The 18464-nt window shown below is 38.0% G+C and overlaps 1 long non-coding RNA gene across 1 annotated transcript in view; it reads right to left on the bottom strand.

Moving 5' to 3' along the window:
* The window catches only part of LOC135299570 (uncharacterized), a 116375-nt gene that overhangs the window by 26095 nt on the left and 71816 nt on the right, over positions 1 to 18464 (bottom strand). Inside the window, exon 4 of the long non-coding RNA XR_010361531.1 lies at positions 16699 to 16776. This is a non-coding gene — a long non-coding RNA (uncharacterized LOC135299570). The remainder of the gene's footprint in view (positions 1 to 16698; positions 16777 to 18464) is intronic.

Below are 18464 nucleotides of genomic sequence, written 5' to 3'. Positions count from 1 at the left end.
AACTATAATATAGATATCATAAACACACAGTACTACACTGAAAAATAGTTGCAGAAAATGAAAGCTCCCTTTCAACTCCAAGGGTGTAAAAGATTTATTAGCAGTTTAGAAAGCTCTTATTTGAAATTGACTACAAATTTCCTTCAAATGTAACTTAGGTTGTTTATTTTCCTGTTGTGAAAATTCAAATAAGTGTTGAAGGTGAGGACAGTGTATGTGAACCCATCTAAAAAGAAAGCTAGGCTCATTCCTGTGACAAAATTCTTTCCCCCTGTCCAATCACCACCCCCAAATGTACATGCAAAATAAATACAGGCATGAAAGGTTCCAGCACTGCCTTCCATACTCAGATTTGTTCCTGTGTGAGGGAGAGGCATTTTCCCACAAGACAGATCTACCTGTGCAAGCCATGCTGCTGCCTATCCCACTGTAGAGATGCATTTAAAATACATTCTTTAGACTAAATGCTTCTATTACCCTGGATTTCTCTACTGAACTCTCTTCATTGAGGGCAAAACTGTCAGACCTGCAGAAAACTGTCTTCAGTTGGAAATTCATTCTCCATTTAGGAAGCCCAAGGCAGTTAAAAGGAACTTTGCAGAATGCTTGGCAATTCAACTCATGTTGCTTCATATTTCCTCTCAGCTTGCTGAGAATCTGCCTTTTTTAACTGATCAAGCTACTACCAGAATCAAAATCTTTGTCCAGACCCTTCAATACAAAGATATAAAAATGAGAGATTTGAAACCTACCAGATTTAAGCCTCACAAACTCACAGATTAATATAGGTTGGAAGGAGTTTCTAACTAGTTCAACCCCCTCCCTGATCAGAGCAAGGCCATATTCAAAGGTGGATCACCTTGTCCAAGTAAGTTTTAAATGTCTCTAATGAAGATTTCACCTGGCAATTAGGGACTATGGATACAAAGTTTTAGAAAAAAATATTATCTTTTATTAGACCAGTAGATATAGCTGAAATAAACAGAAAAGCTTTCAAACTCTTCAGAACTGTGTGGATAAACTGGTATTTTGGGTTAATTCAGCACTGTTAATTACATTAAAACCATCATTAGTGACACAGATTGAACATGAACACGAACATTAGCACATGAACTTTCAAACTGTTGTCTTGAGATGAAAATTAGCATTTCAAGGATTGAAGTAATGTTTTGGATCATGCTCAGACCTTACCAGCCTTGCAATAACACCAGAAGGAGGGTCGTGAAAGGATTTGGAAATCAGCATTCTTGATGATAGACAGGACTGGAGTTCCACTACTGAAGGACTGCTGTCTCTTGTTCCCCAGTGGTTTCCCTCTGGTAGCAAAGGACAGTAATTTTTCAGAACCCCTCCTGGGTGCTGCCTTGTGTTAGTGAACATTAACCCCTCAGCTGCCACCTCATGGAGGGCTGTGGCTGAAGGGAAGCTCTGTGAAACTCACTGAATGATGCTCCATTGCATGTGAGATTCCTGTGGGCATTCTGATTCCATATTCACTGCAGCAATCTGAATTGCCTTGATAATTAGCATTCAAGTGGCTATTCCCTAATTTTGCCACTTTAATGCACTATTCTGCAGAATTACTGCAATACCATAATGAGGTATGCTAAGAACCCATGGAATTTGGACTGCAGTAAGTAGTGCAGGGCCCTGCAGCGTGGGATCAGACTGCTGGAACGCCACTGAAGTTTGTGGTCTTACCAACAGTTCTTACTGAGAGTGCAAAAATGCTAAACTGCAATTATAAATACCCTTCAAATCCTGCGATTTCTAAACTGTGTGTTTACTTTTCTGGAAGAGGAAGTTGCTGATTTACAGAAGAGGGATTTGGAAAATTTAATCCCTCAAAATTAAACCTTCTCCAAAGTACATATTCATATATTTCCAAGGCAGTTTAATCAAGAATGAAACATTAAGAAGCTGCTTCTTAGAACGTGAAGGTTACTCAGTTAGGGAGTCAGACTGATACAAGGTGGAGACTCTGATTCTCGGTTAAAAGCTGCTCTGCAGAGGCCATGGGATGGCTGGTGTGTAATTCTCTGATTACCCAATGTTGCAGAGATGTAATGTGAGATCCCATGCTAAAAGGAACATGACCAGCCCAGAGCATCATCATATTTAACTTCTTCTAGGAGAGAAGGATAATAAAACTGTCTTTTTCTCATGCTTTATTTTAACTTTCTGATTTATCTATCAGACTGTGTGTGCAGGGGCCAGCTGGATCAGGGCTCCAAGCTGTGGACTCCTAAGAGATTTTGTATCCATGTGTATTTCCATGTGCCCAGATAAGAACTTAGTCTCAGACATGGCCTGTAAAAGATGGCTTCAACTGATGCAGTGTCAATGTCTGTGGCCTTTCAAGCAGCCCTGGGATCTTCTTTCAGTCAATGGGCAGAATTTGTTCTTCAGATATCAATTATCTTAAAATAGACACCTATATTTCGTCAGTTAAATTTCCTTTCATTTGGTAGAAATTGGATTTTAGGATGACACAGACATAAATGTCTACGTCATGGATATCTTAAGATAAGTGAATTCCCCTAAGCATTCATGTTGTTATACACCTGTTAATACAAATGACACCCAGTTTGGATCCTAATTTAACACTGTATCAGGACTACAAACCAGTGGTATTGTCCCAGTGTAGAATAATTATAAGAGTAAATTCAGGCTGATTCAGGCTTACCTCTTACCTGAGGTGAGATACTTAGAAAGTCATAAAGAGAAGAACTGACATATTCCTTTAAAGACAAATTTTAGGCCATATTTCAGTAAGAAAAAATTACTTTAATTCTGTCCCCATGGATGAAATACCTGAGAAGACTGAACACAATGGGTTATTTACTTAAGGGTTAATAATTTTGATTCAAGCTATCAGTGTTAAAAATGTTCTCTAATACTACTTTCTGTCGGAAACATAAAGTTCCAGAAGGAACTCATATTAGAGGCTTGAATCTGGAACTTCCAGGTAAGTCCTCTGATCCTGGGGTTCTCCCTAACACGTGACAAATCTTTCTTGTTCAATCACAAGAATGAAATGCTTGGATAACAATAAAAAAACCCTGAAACCCTAGTGTTTCTGTTAAAATTAGGTATTTTTTCTGCTTTCTCCAGTTTAAATTTCTTGTATTCAGAGTTATGATATTTTATGCATTACACAACTACAAAGACTGATGCCACAAACAGCCACAAGCTGGAATTCTGTAATGCTTATCCTAGAATCAGACAGATTTCTCTAAATGAAGATACTACTGCAAAACAGAGAATGTCTTTCAGATCCTGCACAGAGATAGAATTTTCTAATCCATTTAAATGATACTGGTCTGGTTTCAGGCATGGTCCATATGGCACTTGTTACTGTAAATACTGCTTTGATCTTTCTTTCTCCTTTACAATTCCAATCTTATGGCTTGGTATTTAAATATTTTTCACCTGCCTTCTCTACCTGGTATCAGTCCCGTGGGCAAACATTTCCAGCAGTAATGATTGTGAGCAAGCACTTGTGTTCTTCTGTCAAGGTTTATTATAAATTATAAAACTGCTTTTCCAAGGAACCCCCCCCCCAGTATAATTTTCTTTTGCAGTTCAAGTTTGCACTTTCTGATGACTGTTTCTAAACCCTAGGGAAGCCTGTGGCTACACCAAGCTCAGGAGAGGGCAATGGCCATTGAGTGTCCATTTCCCACCAAACACTGGCTCAGTGTGCACCACAGCTGCAGTGATGATGATGATCAATAAAGGAATATATGTGTTTCAATAACTGAAATTAATGTAATGTAATCCACTGTACTAGACAGTATACTCACAGAAAAACGAAAAAGAAAGAAAGAAAGAAAGAAAGAAAGAAAGAAAGAAAGAAAGAAAGAAAGAAAGAAAGAAAGAAAGAAAGAAAGAAAGAAAGAAAGAAAGAAAGAAAGAAAGGCAGATCATGCCCCAGCGGGTTTATAACCTTACAGTAAATCAAAAGATTGCAAATATATATTAACAGGTAGGAAAATCTTTAATGAGTGCCTCCAGTGCACCAGCAGCCTAACTGCTCCTTTTTTTATTATTATTATTATTATTATGAAATTCAGGTGAAAATCATAGAAAATCAAGGTGAAATATCATCCTGCAGAGTTCACCTAGTCTATCCCCTGACAAAGGTAGAAACTTCCTTATTTATGCCATTCCTACCTTTACCCAGACACATGCACTATGTTGCATTTACTACAGCTGAGCAACCAATCACAGAGTTTTATTAACTTTATTACTGCATACTTTCTCCTGATGTCTAATATGAACTTTACATGCCAGAATTCATCATAGAGATGAGAAACAGATTTTTCAATTATTCTTGACAGCAACTTTCTGCAAATCCTATAATGGTTTGAGATGGAAGGGACCTTAAAGATTACCTAATTTCATGCCTCGTGCCATGGGCAGGGACAGTTTCCACTAGACCAGGTTGCTCAAAACCCCATGCAGCTTGGTCATGAACTCTCCTAGGGCTGGAGGATCCACACCTGCTCTGGGCAGCCTGTACAAGTGCCTAATCATCCTCAGAGTAAAGAACTTCTTCCTAATATCTAATCTAAATCTGCTCTCTGTCTGTTTAAAGTCATTCCCTCTTGTCCTATCACCCTGTGCCCTTGTCAGCAATCTCTCTCTACCTTCCTTACAGGCCCTTTTAGGCCCTGGAAGGTGCTCTTTGGTCCCCCCAGAGCATTTCTTGAGGCTGAATACCCCCATAACAGAGGTGCTCCAGCTTTTTGAGCACCTTCATGGCCTCCTCTGAACTCACTCCAAGAGGTCCATGTCCTTCTTTCCTTGGGGGCCCCAGAGAGGAATGCAGTATTCTAGAAGAGGGACATTTATTAAATGACCAGAGTCATACAGCATCATACAGCCAGTGCACCATTTGTCACTCTCACAAAGATGTAAAGTACTTCCACATGTTTGTTTTAATTTGGGAACTGAATACTTTCAGAAGTCATTCTCAGAAGGAAAGGTAAGACCCCAAAGGAACCCCAAACCTTTGGAATTATATAATTGAATAAAACTTTCATCACCTCCCTTGCTGTGTTAGTGTGACAGGGGTAAGCTGTTTTACCAGAGCACATTAAGTAATCTTTTAAATCTGGATAAAATATGAGATATGTCTCTATCATGCATTATGATCAGGAAACCAAACTGCCTGGAGTTATCTTAAAATATCCCTGTGCACCTTCATCAATCTTATTTTGGAATTATTATATAATTTTTCAAGTTTTCTGAGCTTTGGTTTGAGTATCAGTTAGGTCTAGAATCTCATCTATTTTCTTTGTAAGCAAATTATTGTGACCAATGGCAAATTCTGCACTAGAGACACTCAAAAAAGTATTTTGGGTTTATCAGAAAAGACTAAGACCATGGCAGGCACAAATGTTAGAGTGTTAAAAGACAAAAAAATGATGTGAATTTTAAGAATATCCCAAGCATACCCAGCCACACCTAAAAACTGCTTGCGTGCAACAGTGAACAGATCAGGAATAACAGTGCTTAAAACAGAATCAGGAATCCAGAGAAATTAATAAAAAGTATTCCATTAATTTATGTGAGCTTCTCATAAGTGTTCAGGGTATTAGAGTTGCAAACCACTCAACAGAGTTTTAACCAGCACCTTGTTCATGGACATAAATCTACAGCTGTTTCCTTAAAGACCTTTCTGCTTTATTCCTGCTTGAGGGCTGTGAGTGCTGGGTGCTGCCCCAGCCCAGCCTGTGGGGTTTGAGCTGTGCAGCTGCTGCCTGCACTCGCCTCCTCTTCCCATTTCACCATTGCTCAGCACATCTATTTGGAGCAGAACTAAAGTGTTTGCTCTCGAAGTGAACCCAGAGGAATGCAGAGGGAATGAAAGGGCCAGCAGGACTCCACTCTGAGCAGTGACTGTGCAGTGCTTGAGGCTGTTTTCTCTTACTTTCTCCCATAACTTATATAATAAATTTATTTGGTTTTAGCTTCCCAAAGAGCTGAGGGTGGGGCAGTGTGATCTGTGGGTGTTCACTTGTGATGGAAGGAATTGTACAGAAAACTTTTTTCGTATCTAATTCCTTCACTTCAGAACATTGATTTCCATTAATCATCCATTTCTCCTCCTCTCAGCTTCTTTCACTAGGGTTTTCCTTCCAGTCTCCCAGTTTACCAGACTAATTCATGGTCAAATCCTAAAATGTATTTTTCCATCTTATCTTCTTTTCCCCATTTCACTCCTCTGTCCTTTGAATGATGGGTTCAAAGGAAATACTGTAATCCAAAGAAGTTATTTTAACTTTTTGGAGGATCTGTCTTCTTGTTTACACACCTCATTGCAATTCCTGTCTGCCTTCTGGGCTGCCTGTACCACCACATACCACTGATTCCTTGGATCCTTCAGAAGAGTTTGTTTATTTAGGCTATTTTGTTGCAGCTGAATTCATTTATCAAAGACAAATGCTAACTCATAGATTAACATTTGCTAAGCATTTCCTGGGCCTGACTGATAAAATGATTAAGGAAAAGAAAAGATGTTTTATGATGCTACAGAAAACGCAAATGTTAATTTTAGCAGATCTAAGATCTAAAGCTGAAATGAAATAACATTTTAGATGGCCAAATTGAATGAACTGAAAAAGGCACCATCCGGAAAACATTCCATCTGACTCCCAATTGACATCTTAACTAAATAATTTTAGTAAACAAATAAGAGACAGAATTGAAAAGAAACAGATTGAGAGGGAATGAAAATATCTGTATGAAAGCTGAACCCCATACTTTTATGAGTTACAGCTGATATCAGAGAAAAGCCATAATTACTAAGCAAATCTCTCATACTCATCCAATGACTGGAAGATCTGGCAAAACAATTCTTGATATTCCCCAAGTAACTTCCACGTTGCCATAGCAGGGGGATATTTTCCATGCTTGGGCTATTATGCAGTTATTTCATTGCCACTCTGATTTTTCTAATCCTCTGATGAACTAACTACTTTGCAAACATTGTGATTCCAAAATCCTTCATAGTTAAAGAAATAAAAAGAAGGCCCACTTTGACATCCCAGTGAAACTTTCTGTGACTGCAATGAATTCTTGAAAAAACCTCTCTGACTGTCCTCATTTCCTGATGCCAGCACAATGTGCAAGCCATGGATTTCTGTGGCTCCTTACAGCAGGGTCAGACACTGCATGCAGTGGGATTGATCATGCAGTCTATGAGCACAAAATTATTTTATTTAATTTTCCACTAGCTGAAGCAATTTTCTGTAACTTCAACCTTTGTTTCATTATTTGAATAATTAGGTACTACTGACTACAGGCTGGCAGATAACCTGTTGACATTTTTAGCTGCCTTTTTTGTGAAACTGGTGACATCTTTCTCTGTTGAGGCTGAGATTCTTTACTATTTAAGTTTTCCTCAGAAGAGAAAAGGGACCTTTCTCTCTGTCCCTAAAGTGCTCATCCCTGCCCTGACAATTCTTATTCCCTTTACACACACACATATATATATATATATATATATATATATATATATGTAAAAGACAATGCTTGATGAAGGGAGTGGAAAATTGTGTTAGTCTGGCATGATGGTTGGTGCTATGTACCTGGTTTTCACCTGGGATAATGCAAACCATTTAGGGAGTTTTCTTTGCTGAAATGAATGGATGTAGATGAGTTACTTCATATTAATTTATTTCTAGTTCACTTGTAAACAATTTAGAGCAAAAGCAAGTTCTGTATTCTGGGGTTTGTCCTAAGACCCCAAAGGCCTGATCTGCTGATACTAAAATGGAGAAGTTTCTCTCTCTCTTCCACTGTCATGCCTACAGCATCACAGCCCTGTGGAAGCTCCCCTAGAAGCTTTTGTCAAGAAGGGCATTTTTCCTCTGAGGAAAATTCCAGCCAGACCTTCTGGGAGCAGAGAGCAGCCCTGTCTCTCCGTGGGCAAAGCCAGAGTCAGGGAGTGCACGTCCCACAGTGCAGGTGCCTCCCACACCCACACAGCTGGATCCCACAGCTGGATCCCACAGCTGGATCCCACAGCTGGATCCTTCCTCCTGGAGCTGCTCCCTGCGGTGCTGAGCCCCATTCCTGTGGGAATTGCAGCAAGGCTGGCTGATGGAGCACTGGAGCTAAACAGTGCAGAGCTCCAGAGGGAGAGTGAGAGAGCACAGAAGGAATAAAGAACAATTCTTCTACAGGAAGGGTTTGGCTGCTCCCTTCAACATCAACCCAGGTGCAATATATTCTGCTCTCAACTGCTTTAGTAGCCCAATACATCAAACCTATCAACCTTGCTTTTACTGGAGATCTTTGCTAGAATTATTCTCTTTAATTATATTTTTAATGCTTGACCACTGAGAAGGATGAAAATAACAAGTTCACTGTCTCTCACTGCCTTCCTCAATGAAGCCAATGAACACTTTTTCTATTTTTATGGTTTAAAAATTACTTAATAAATCTTTATAGACTGAGGAACAGTAAAAGCCCTAGCTTTCTTTTAGGCAGAAAAAACCCCCATATATATGAGGATAAATTATTGAGTTTAATACATCTCACTTCTCACTAAATAATGTTAGCACACTATTCAGAGAAATATTGGAATAAAAATGAATGGAGACCCATTATAATGTTACATACATTTTGTCTGATATATTTAATCATCTTTATGCCTTGCACAGGATCAAATAAAAAGTCTTTTCAGGGGAGAATCTTGGTGACAGCAGTACAGGTAAATGGTAGGACAAAACCAAGTTTCTACGCTGAGTTTTTGGCAAACAGATTCAGTGCAAACACATACCTCTTTCAATTTATCCTGTGCATAGCAAAGAGATTTTTAAAATAAGATATTAAGGTGACAATGTACCAAGGAAGTGGCAAATTTTTTTGTAGTGACTTCTGCAAGGTTGACTGCAATATGCTTTGCTAGATCATAGTTAAGAATCAAATATTCATAAAAAAATTGCAACAATTTATATTTGCATTTAGTGAACATCCCTCCATTTTAGGTGCAAAGACAAAATTATTATACTTTCCAGTGTAATACCTGCTGAAATAACCATGGTTTCTCAGATTATTAATATATGTGGTCTCATTTTGATATTTGTTAACTAATTTTTAAATATTTTTAAAGTACTTAATGTTTTTTGAGAGGATTTTTCAATAGATTTTGGCAAACAAGATAAAGTAAAAACTGCCTTTTTGCTTTTTCAGGCAATTTCAACTTCAATGAGAATCAGAAAAATGCCACAGTTAATTTCTACACACTCCTTCACTGATGATACCATTCCCCTTCTCGAGAGAGAGGATGTGCATTTTCACATCCACATCCAATTGCACACAGGCTGTGTTTTGGATTTGGGTTTGTTTTTTGGTTTTTTTTATTTCTTCTGTGGAAAGGAAAGGAGGCGGGGAATTCTCCTCTGCTCGTCCCTTGCCAGACTTCTACTGGTGAAGACCCCTGGGCAACGAGAGGAAGGTGATTTTCCTATCCCTGGCTGAAAGGTTTCTTTTGAGAGCAAAAAGTGGCTTAGCCAGGGGACTAAAGGCAAGAAAAGCAAATCTAAGTAACATCTGGGGAGGCCAAGGGAGAAGACCTCTGGAAGTCACTTCTTACATTAGGATCCCTGCATTAAAAAATCCATTAAAAGTCTTTGAGGCAGGGAACAGAACTCAACATAGCACCTTATCCTCCAGATGACAGGCAACAAAATGGTTACTGGGCTGACAGAAAAGTATTTACCTAAAAGAAACCTCTGCCAGGGAATCAGAGTACCAGGTACCTCAAAATAAAGGTAATAAAATTTGTATTATATTTACACTCTACCATTCTTTAGAGGGAAGCAGATTTAGACAAATATTCCTGATAGAAAATCAACAATAGTACTGCAGTCTGCCGGAAAATGTTTCCACAATGTTCTGAAGGAAATCATTGAAATAAAACTTCTTTATGCAACCAAAACAAATATGCTTGAACATTTCAAAGAAGAATCTTATATTCTGGACTTGAGGTTTGATTTATTTGCCTAAATTTTGGCAACAAAGGCTTGAACATGGTGCTTGTGTAGTACCTGCAGGTTAAGCAGGATTTGCTTTGGCATTGGCACTGGCACTAAATATCCAGAGTTAGACAACTGAACTGAGCCCTTTGTCTTGTCCTTATTGAGGATGAAAACAACAACTGAAAACTCTCAAAATGTCTTAGAAAATCATCATTGAAAATTTTAACTCAGCAGTAGAAAATAAGGACTTTTCATTGGTAAGCTGACTGATCTTTTACTGTAGTCAGCTGAGTTCCACAAGGTTGAAAGATATAGATTAATCACAACCATATTCTTTGATTAAGATATTATAACAGTAAGGACCAGGCTAAATACACAGTTTTACAGCAGGAAAATCTCTCTTATTTTCAAACATTCTATAAAGATATTGCATGAATACATCCACTTCTACTTGTCTTGCCTGCCACGCTTTTATTTCTCCTGAAGAAATAAACTGTCCAGATTATTTTAAATAAATCCTTCTTCTTAGTGACTCCAAGCTTAAAACATCTTTTTCAGTAAACGCAACTATCAAGGAATTTATTATAGATTGCAGGGGACAATAAAATGTCAACAATTAAACACTGCAAGAACAAAAATTTGAATGAAAATGGCTCATAAAGGGTGCTGCTGTGTATCTTCAAAATATTTTCCAATTATTTACCAATAAATTCAGAGGAGTTATTGTTTTATCCTTAATTTTTAATGTGAATGCAGGAGATTCATAGAAAGGATTATGGTTCAGCCAAAGAAACACCAAAGTTCCAGGAATAATTTATTTGTACTTATTTATACCTATTACCAATTCTGAGAGTCTTAATTTTTCATAACTCACAGATTCACATTGATGAGTGAAGGATCACTCTACAACATTGATTATATTTACTCACATTAGAAATGCATTGCTTTCTTTGTTGGTCAATATTCATTCTTCTGAAACTTCAGATTTTATTATTTGATGAATTCTCCAAGCACCTTAATGTTTTCCAACCCAGGAGTATTGAAAACTCATAAAACAAGTGTTTGCCTGACCTTATGTTATCAGGATTAAATACTGAAGATACTTGAATACCATTCTATTATCTTCAAGGTATTGAAATCATAAAGTCAAGTACAGCCTGCTGACATTTTCACTGGTTTTTTATTCAGTGTCTTCCTTCTGCCTTTTGAAATATGACAGAGTGGGACAAACTCAACTGAAACTCACTATCTTCTTCTTCAGCAATCCACAGTAATGCACTTAACTTGTCATGACTATTCTAAAATATTTCTCTTCACTCCTTTTAATGGTGGATATAGATCTTCCCATTCTGGTCACCAATGAGAAGCACTTGAAATATGCTACTTTAAGACAGTATGTCAAGATTATTGGAATAAACCTGCAATAAAAAGATATGTTGGAAATAAAAGGAAATATGGCAACAAAAATGGCAATCTGACTCTTGCTTTTAATAGTGAACATAAAATAAGGGTAAGGGTTCTTCATTTCAGTAGCAATCAATTCATAAATACATAGACAGGAGTCATTAGCATTTGCAAACAAATATTGCCTCTTTTCCAGGAGCTGAGAACCTCAAGTGCAATGAATGATGCTTTTCATATTTCAAATCAATATATTATTTATATTTGTTTTGTATTTGCTTCCAAAATCAATTAGGACTTCAATATCATTAATATTATTACAAGGGTGCATGCTCAGTCACAAAATCTGATACTTTACTCTGCTCTTGAAATAGTTTCTGGAAATCTCAAAGCTAAAAGAGAAGGTAGCAACCAGTATAGATTTTATCAGTAATGGAATGGTCACAAGACTGTCAGGAGGAAGTCACAGCAGAGGCCATTTTATTTTTCTTATACATATGGAATATTAAATATTCTTAGCAATTATTAGAGAGTTGTTGGAAAGACTGAATTAGAAATATCTTCTGTTGCAACCAGCAAGCATTAGGGGATGATCTCAGACAAGTCAGAGTACACCCCTGTTCCCTTCTGGGAATTACAGAATTAACTACAACAGCTGAGTTTCCCACTCTTCTGTCTCTTCAGTGCTATCCTTGTGTCTTTCAAAATATGTGTCTCAAATTCAAACAAAATTCAGTGGTATTTAGACTTTGCAAATTGTCCTGGTTTAGGGCAAATTTGGGAGAAAACCTCTAAAGGAGTTCTTCTAGAAAGCAGATTTAAGCTGCCCCTCCCCTAACTGGCTCAGAAAAAATATTTCCTTGGAGAAAAGTGGAAAAAACCTTTTTATTTAACAGGCAAAGCATTCACCAGCTCAAAAAATGAACACTATTAAACAACAAAACCTCTGGCTGCTCTGAAGAGATGACAAATTTAGAAAATCCTCTTGGTGGTTTGTAGCTTGGCTTCCTCAGTCTGTTATCAGTCTCCCTGGTACTGGAATGTAGCTGGAAAGTGTCTTGGGCCTGGCGGGCCACAGGTGCAAGCTCCTGGTGTTTTTTGGGTTCTTTAGTCCAGAGCAGATTTGAATAGTTTTAAGAAAAAAAAAAAAAAAGCTACAGTCTGGGTAATTTCATTGCCTTAGCTAGCAAAAAACTAATTAAAAGGAAAGGAGAGCTTTCTCTTGCTGTCTGTTCCACAGACAACACAGCCCAGGAGCAGGAATGTGTAAGAGTGCAGTTTCTGAAAACAAACTCCATACTCCTTCTCTCCCCCCACTTCACTCTCAGAACCAGTCTTAAAGTGCAAAATTTATTTCTGGGCTAAACAGACGAATGGGGATACAATTCAGCATCATAAAGTCACCCTAGGACACAAATAGTCTCCACTACTGATTTCCAGCATTACACTAAGGAGCAATCTTTGCTGCTTTGTTATTCAGCCATGAACTCAGCCTAGAGAGCAAAAGCTTCCACCTTCACCCTCCAAAGAAGAAAAAGAGACATAGCCTGGGTCTGCCAGCATGCAGCAGTATTCTGGGGGCTCTGCTGCTGCTTTGGGGTCAGGAAACTGCCCAGGCACGCCCTTCAGCTCTTCTGAGATGACGCAGGGCCCCAGGCACTGCTTTGTCCCCTGTCCAGGAGGGGACACGTGGTGTGCCTGTGCCCACCTTGGGGAGCAGGAATTGGGCAGCAGCAGAGGCCCCTCAGACAGCCCAGCAGAATGTACCAGGGTGTTATCAGCAGAAAACCAACATGGGCACCATTATTGGCCAGTTTGTCACTATGTGGAGCACACAAAGGGCTTTTCTCTCCTGTCACTTACTTCAGTATGAATCCTGTTGAACACTGTCAATTTAAACTAATATTAACCTGGAACAAATGTCTATATCAAGCCTCTTTATGTACACTGAGAGACAGGGCTTTGTTGCTGTAATTACACTTTTTAAAATATGTGAGTTGCATAAATCTCATAATCATTTCCTCTGCCTATAATGGCTGTAATCTGCAGTTCAAGAAGATTCCTAATTAATATTAATTCCCACCCTGTGCACACTATGTTTTGGCAAGTAATTAGGTCTGAAGGGATGGCCAAACACACTGATCTTCAAATTTTGAACAATTTAATTACAGGCTTGTTTTCTGCGTGGAGCTGCCTAAGACAAGAGTTTAGTACAGAGCATCAGTGTGGTCCTGCTCCAGAGGCTGGCTCTGGAGCCAGAGCAGAGAAAGCTCTGCAGGAGGGGAGCAGGGCAGGCTGATGAGGCCTTTTTTTTCCCAAAATCACTGGATTCCAGTGGAAGCCAAGCTATCGGCTCATGTGAGTGGCTACCTGGGGGCTGCTCAGTCAGACTGCTGAGTTTGCTGCAAATGTCTTCCTGAGAGAAGCTGACTGACAACTGCAAACAGAAATTAGCCACTCAAAAGGAAGAATGCATTAAATTGTAAAGGAGCTCAAAAACAAAGAAGCTGCCTTTGTAATAGATTTACAGAATAATTTTGCAGGACTGCTCACGAGAAACTACCCCCTTTACTCTTTAAGAAATTAAGTCCTTTCCTAGATATTTTGAATATTTTTCTTACCATTTTTAAGTCATTAAGCTAATGCTGAGGTCACCTGTAAGCACAAGTTACTCCTCTAACATGGAGGAAACATCCTCTGCTCCAACCTATCACTAATTAGCAGTTTCTCTGATGCCAGATAATGGAATCTTCACTGATTGGGGGAGTTCTGAACCCTCCACCCATTCTCTTTAACACATTCTAAAGAAATTGTGAAAATTAACACCAGTAAAATCATGTTACACATCTCATTCAAATTTTCAGAGATGAAAGAGGATCCAAATTGCTTCTGCCCAGTCAGAGGTGCCAAAAACATGCTCCAAGTACCAGAACAGAATTGCTAATTTTTCAATGACATAAGTGATAAAGAGTGCTAATACAGGCAAATAGTTAAATGTGTAATGATTAGTAACAAATGCTTTATAAATGATTAAATGTGTTTGCACAGGTGCTTCAGAAAGGCCTTACTTGTAAACTCTTTACTTATAAGCTGAGAGTAATTGTGGTGGATTTTAGCCAAGATTTGCACCTGCTGGAATTGCTAAATATAAACAACATGAATCAGAACATCTGACTGGGATCATAATAATTAAAGATCAAGAGAGGAAAAAAGAATAAAGTAATATTCCTATGACACATTGGTATTTGCTCACAGGATACTACCTGCACAGTCAAGCATGCTCACAGGCTTTGATGGCAAAGTCAGGGTTACCTGAATCTTATACATCTATCAGAAGTAGAACACAAATAAGGCACTTTTAATATTATTTTAAACTGGCTTCCATTTCCTACAGCTGCAGTAACTTAAATGAATGAGGACTGGTAACATTCTGACTGATTATGATCTTCCTACTGCAAAACAATTATTTCAAGAAGTTATACCTTTCAAATCTCCTGAACTTTCCGAGAACTTGAAATCAACATTTGCTTTTCATGACAGAAAAATAGCAGACTACAGTATTTCTGCCCATCCTGCTGTGCATCTTTTTTGAGTTAAACTGTTCTTATTTGGAAAAGCCTATGCTCACCACATTCAGTGGATAATTTGTTCCTAAAGGTACACACTGCAATTTTTTACATAATACCCTTGATGATTTTCATTAGCCTAGATAACAGAGAGCATAAACTACCACACACTGAAGATGTTGAAAAAAATAGAAAACACATAGCACATAAGTCCATACTCCCCAGATGTTTTGTGAAATGAAGAAGGCATGAAAAGAGTGGTTTCATCCCTCCTTCATCTCCTGTCCCTCTCCATTCCTCTCTCCATTTGTTCCTTGCTTCAGCTTTTTTACTGGCAAACATAAGAATGAGTTACAGGAACTAAGAATTAATTTTATTACACCTTTTCTGCTTCGTAAGATGCTTCTAATGAGTCATTTTCACTTAAAAACTTTGCTGAATCTCAGCTATTTATTGATATTTACTGATTTTCCATTTCTAAATATAAGGCCTCATTCATCAAAACACAGAAGGAGATGCATAATTTTAATTAAACAGTGGAATTCAAATCCAAAGCAGACAGTAAAATGTCAAAGGCATCTCTTTGACTTGTGTTTTCCAGTGCATTGCACAAAGTGTACTGAGAGAAAATGAAAAAGCAGGGAGGTAATGCATTCTAGAAGTCACTGCTCCCAACCCATTCCAAATTTTGGTCTTCTTTATGTGCTATACAATTGTTATAGAGGCTGGAAATAGCCTCGAGTCATAAAAGAAGAGCAATTACAGACAAAGACAGATTACTGAAAAGTAAGATTATGCAGAGAAAGTATTCTTGGCAATATTTTAAGTGCATGTTTGAAAATTACTACCATTTAATATCAAGCTGGAACAAATTAATATGTTAAGGAAAAGAGTAATATTGTTGATAAGGCTTTTACTAGTCCTTTCTAGCAAGGTGACATCAATGATATGTGGACTTGGCAGATAGAGATATAGTGTACAAATACAGTCAAGGCTCACTTGACAGTAGTGAAAAGTCTTTTTGATTGAATAGTCCTTTTTTGGAAGGACACTTTTCCCTCAAAATGAAATAAGTGAAGAAGTGCTGGATCTCCTCTGATAGCATTACTAGAAATCATGTATCTCTTTTCTGTACATGATGAAATTACAGACACTGAGTGCATACAAACAGCAGTTATACACAACCAACATGAAAATGAAAAATCAGAAAAAGATTAACAGCTTTAAAATGAAGGATGAATACGTAAGGAAAGACTTTCAGCTGTAACATTCAATTAAGTTTTCTGATATGGCAGAAACTGTATCTGACATTATGCAAAAAGAATGGGAAGCCAATTGTAAATTTTACATTAATACAGCAGAGATTGTTCTTCTTTATTGAAACCGGGAAAGAAGAGTGGAAGAGAAATACCACATGGGATGCTGTTACAGGAAAAAAAAGTCAGGATAGGTTAAACCTACTGAATACATTAAGGCCAGAAAAGTAAACAAAGAAAAAAGAAAATATATGAGGAAAGATAAAGCAGTTTAAGATTGTCCAAAAAAAGATAAAAGAGGCTCTGTTGATAGACACCAAAAGCAGAAACAGCAGCACTGAAGGAAGGCATAAGAACATTTTATCAAACTATTTAAAAATACAGGTAAAGTGCAATGAGGAGCAATGTCTGAAAAAATAAATCTCACCTTATTTTAAAGACAGACAGAACACGTCCCAAACACTGCATTAAAAAACCCACCTCATTTTTCCAATGGAAGAAGATAAAACTTGGTGCCTGTTTTGTAGTAGCCAAATCTTCATGAGACTAAAGCAGTTGCTGAAAAATGAAGAAAGTTAAATTAACACATGCAATTCAAATCACTGCAGCACAGATATGAGGAAATTAAATGGACAGCATGATATTTGGAGATATCCCTATGGTTCAATGGGAAGCAGAAATAACACAATCTGCTCTTGTTTCCATGGAAAGTCTTCAGTGCAGTCAACTCTGCTGTTCTGAAGTTGCCACTGGAACCAGACACAGGAAACAAGGCAAACATTTTCTCTAATTGATCCTGTGCAGACAAGTCCTCCCTTCTGCCAGGCAACACAGAATAAAGCACAAGATGGAAGATGCCTCTTCTCCTGTACTGCATGGAACATGATTTAATGATGGAGTGTCATGGCAAGCAGTACCCCCCTTTGAAATCTCTTGGGTGGTGATTCTGTGAAAGTATCAAGCAGAAGTGTGCCATAAAGTAGATACAGCTGGGAGGGGATGAACTTTGGTGACAAGACTGTACCTTCTTCTCCCCCACCCTCCCTCACCACTCTCGTTCCTCCATTGGAATGGTTTCTGTTGCTGGATCCTTCCTGTGGAAATGGTTATTTCAGTACAAATGCAGACAGAGGAGATGGAAGGGTTTGCAGCCAAAATCTATCTCGCCGTGAAAGAGCTGTCCTACACTTATGCCAAACAAGCCAAACAATTAATAAATTAGAGATAGGCAATGCCACAGATGATAAATTATCTACACAGAATTCTCTCTATTTAAAAGCTGAAGCTTTTACAAACTTGCATAATCCCATCCAAAATGCAAAACAAATGCATTCTTTATATAAGTTAAAATCAACAAACGATTTCCCATACATGTTACTGTGCAGAATAATTTCATAATTAAAAAAACCCACTGAAATCAAGTGTAAGAGTCCTCAAATACAGTGCAGAGTCCTAGAAAAAAAATGCACTCATCCTGTGCAAATGGCACAGCTATCAGAACAGGTGTCTGTGAAGGCTATTTAAAGTATTGACTTCATAAATTAGAAATGAAGAAGCCTTTAAAATGAGTACAGATAATGGAAACAGTACAAACTGAATTAAGGAAAAGAGGGGACACAGATCTATTTTTCATGATTCTCCAATAACAGGAAGAATCAAAGCAAAACCTCTGCAGGAGCCCCAGGTTTGGTCCCAAAGGGCTGAACCCATGGCACTCTGCAGCACAGTCATGGTTGGTGGGATCCTGTTATGAGAGCAAAAAAGACTTACAGCAACCAGCCAGACAGGATATGGCTGACCCACATGATTTGACTTCTGCTTTATGGTCTTACCAGCACAGTGACAATGTTTATGGGAGCATCAAAAAGGGTTACAAACATATGACAGAAGAAAGATTGCATGAGAGCTGAACCAATAAGCTTCTTCATTGTATTTTAGCTCAAGCACAATAGCTACTTCAAGTTTTAGAAACACTTTTTAAGTGAATTAGAATTTCACCCTTACTTCTTTGAGGAATTTACAGGTTAATATCCATTTAACACTACAGAATTTCACAGTCTTTCCCTTGGTAACAATACTCAAGTTTTGAATGCCCTCAGCTCCCCTCCAAAGTAACTTCTATTTTCTTTATATTTATTTCCTTTCTTTCAAAATCCAGGACAGTCTACTTATTCCTAAACTCTTAACCCATTTTTCTATCACATTGTTTGTACTGCAGGTTATCTCTTCAACTACTCACAGAGATT

This window comes from Passer domesticus, chromosome 4, assembly GCF_036417665.1.
Source record: "Passer domesticus isolate bPasDom1 chromosome 4, bPasDom1.hap1, whole genome shotgun sequence".
NCBI lineage: Eukaryota > Metazoa > Chordata > Aves > Passeriformes > Passeridae > Passer > Passer domesticus.
This window is presented reverse-complemented; position numbering and strand designations above follow the sequence as displayed.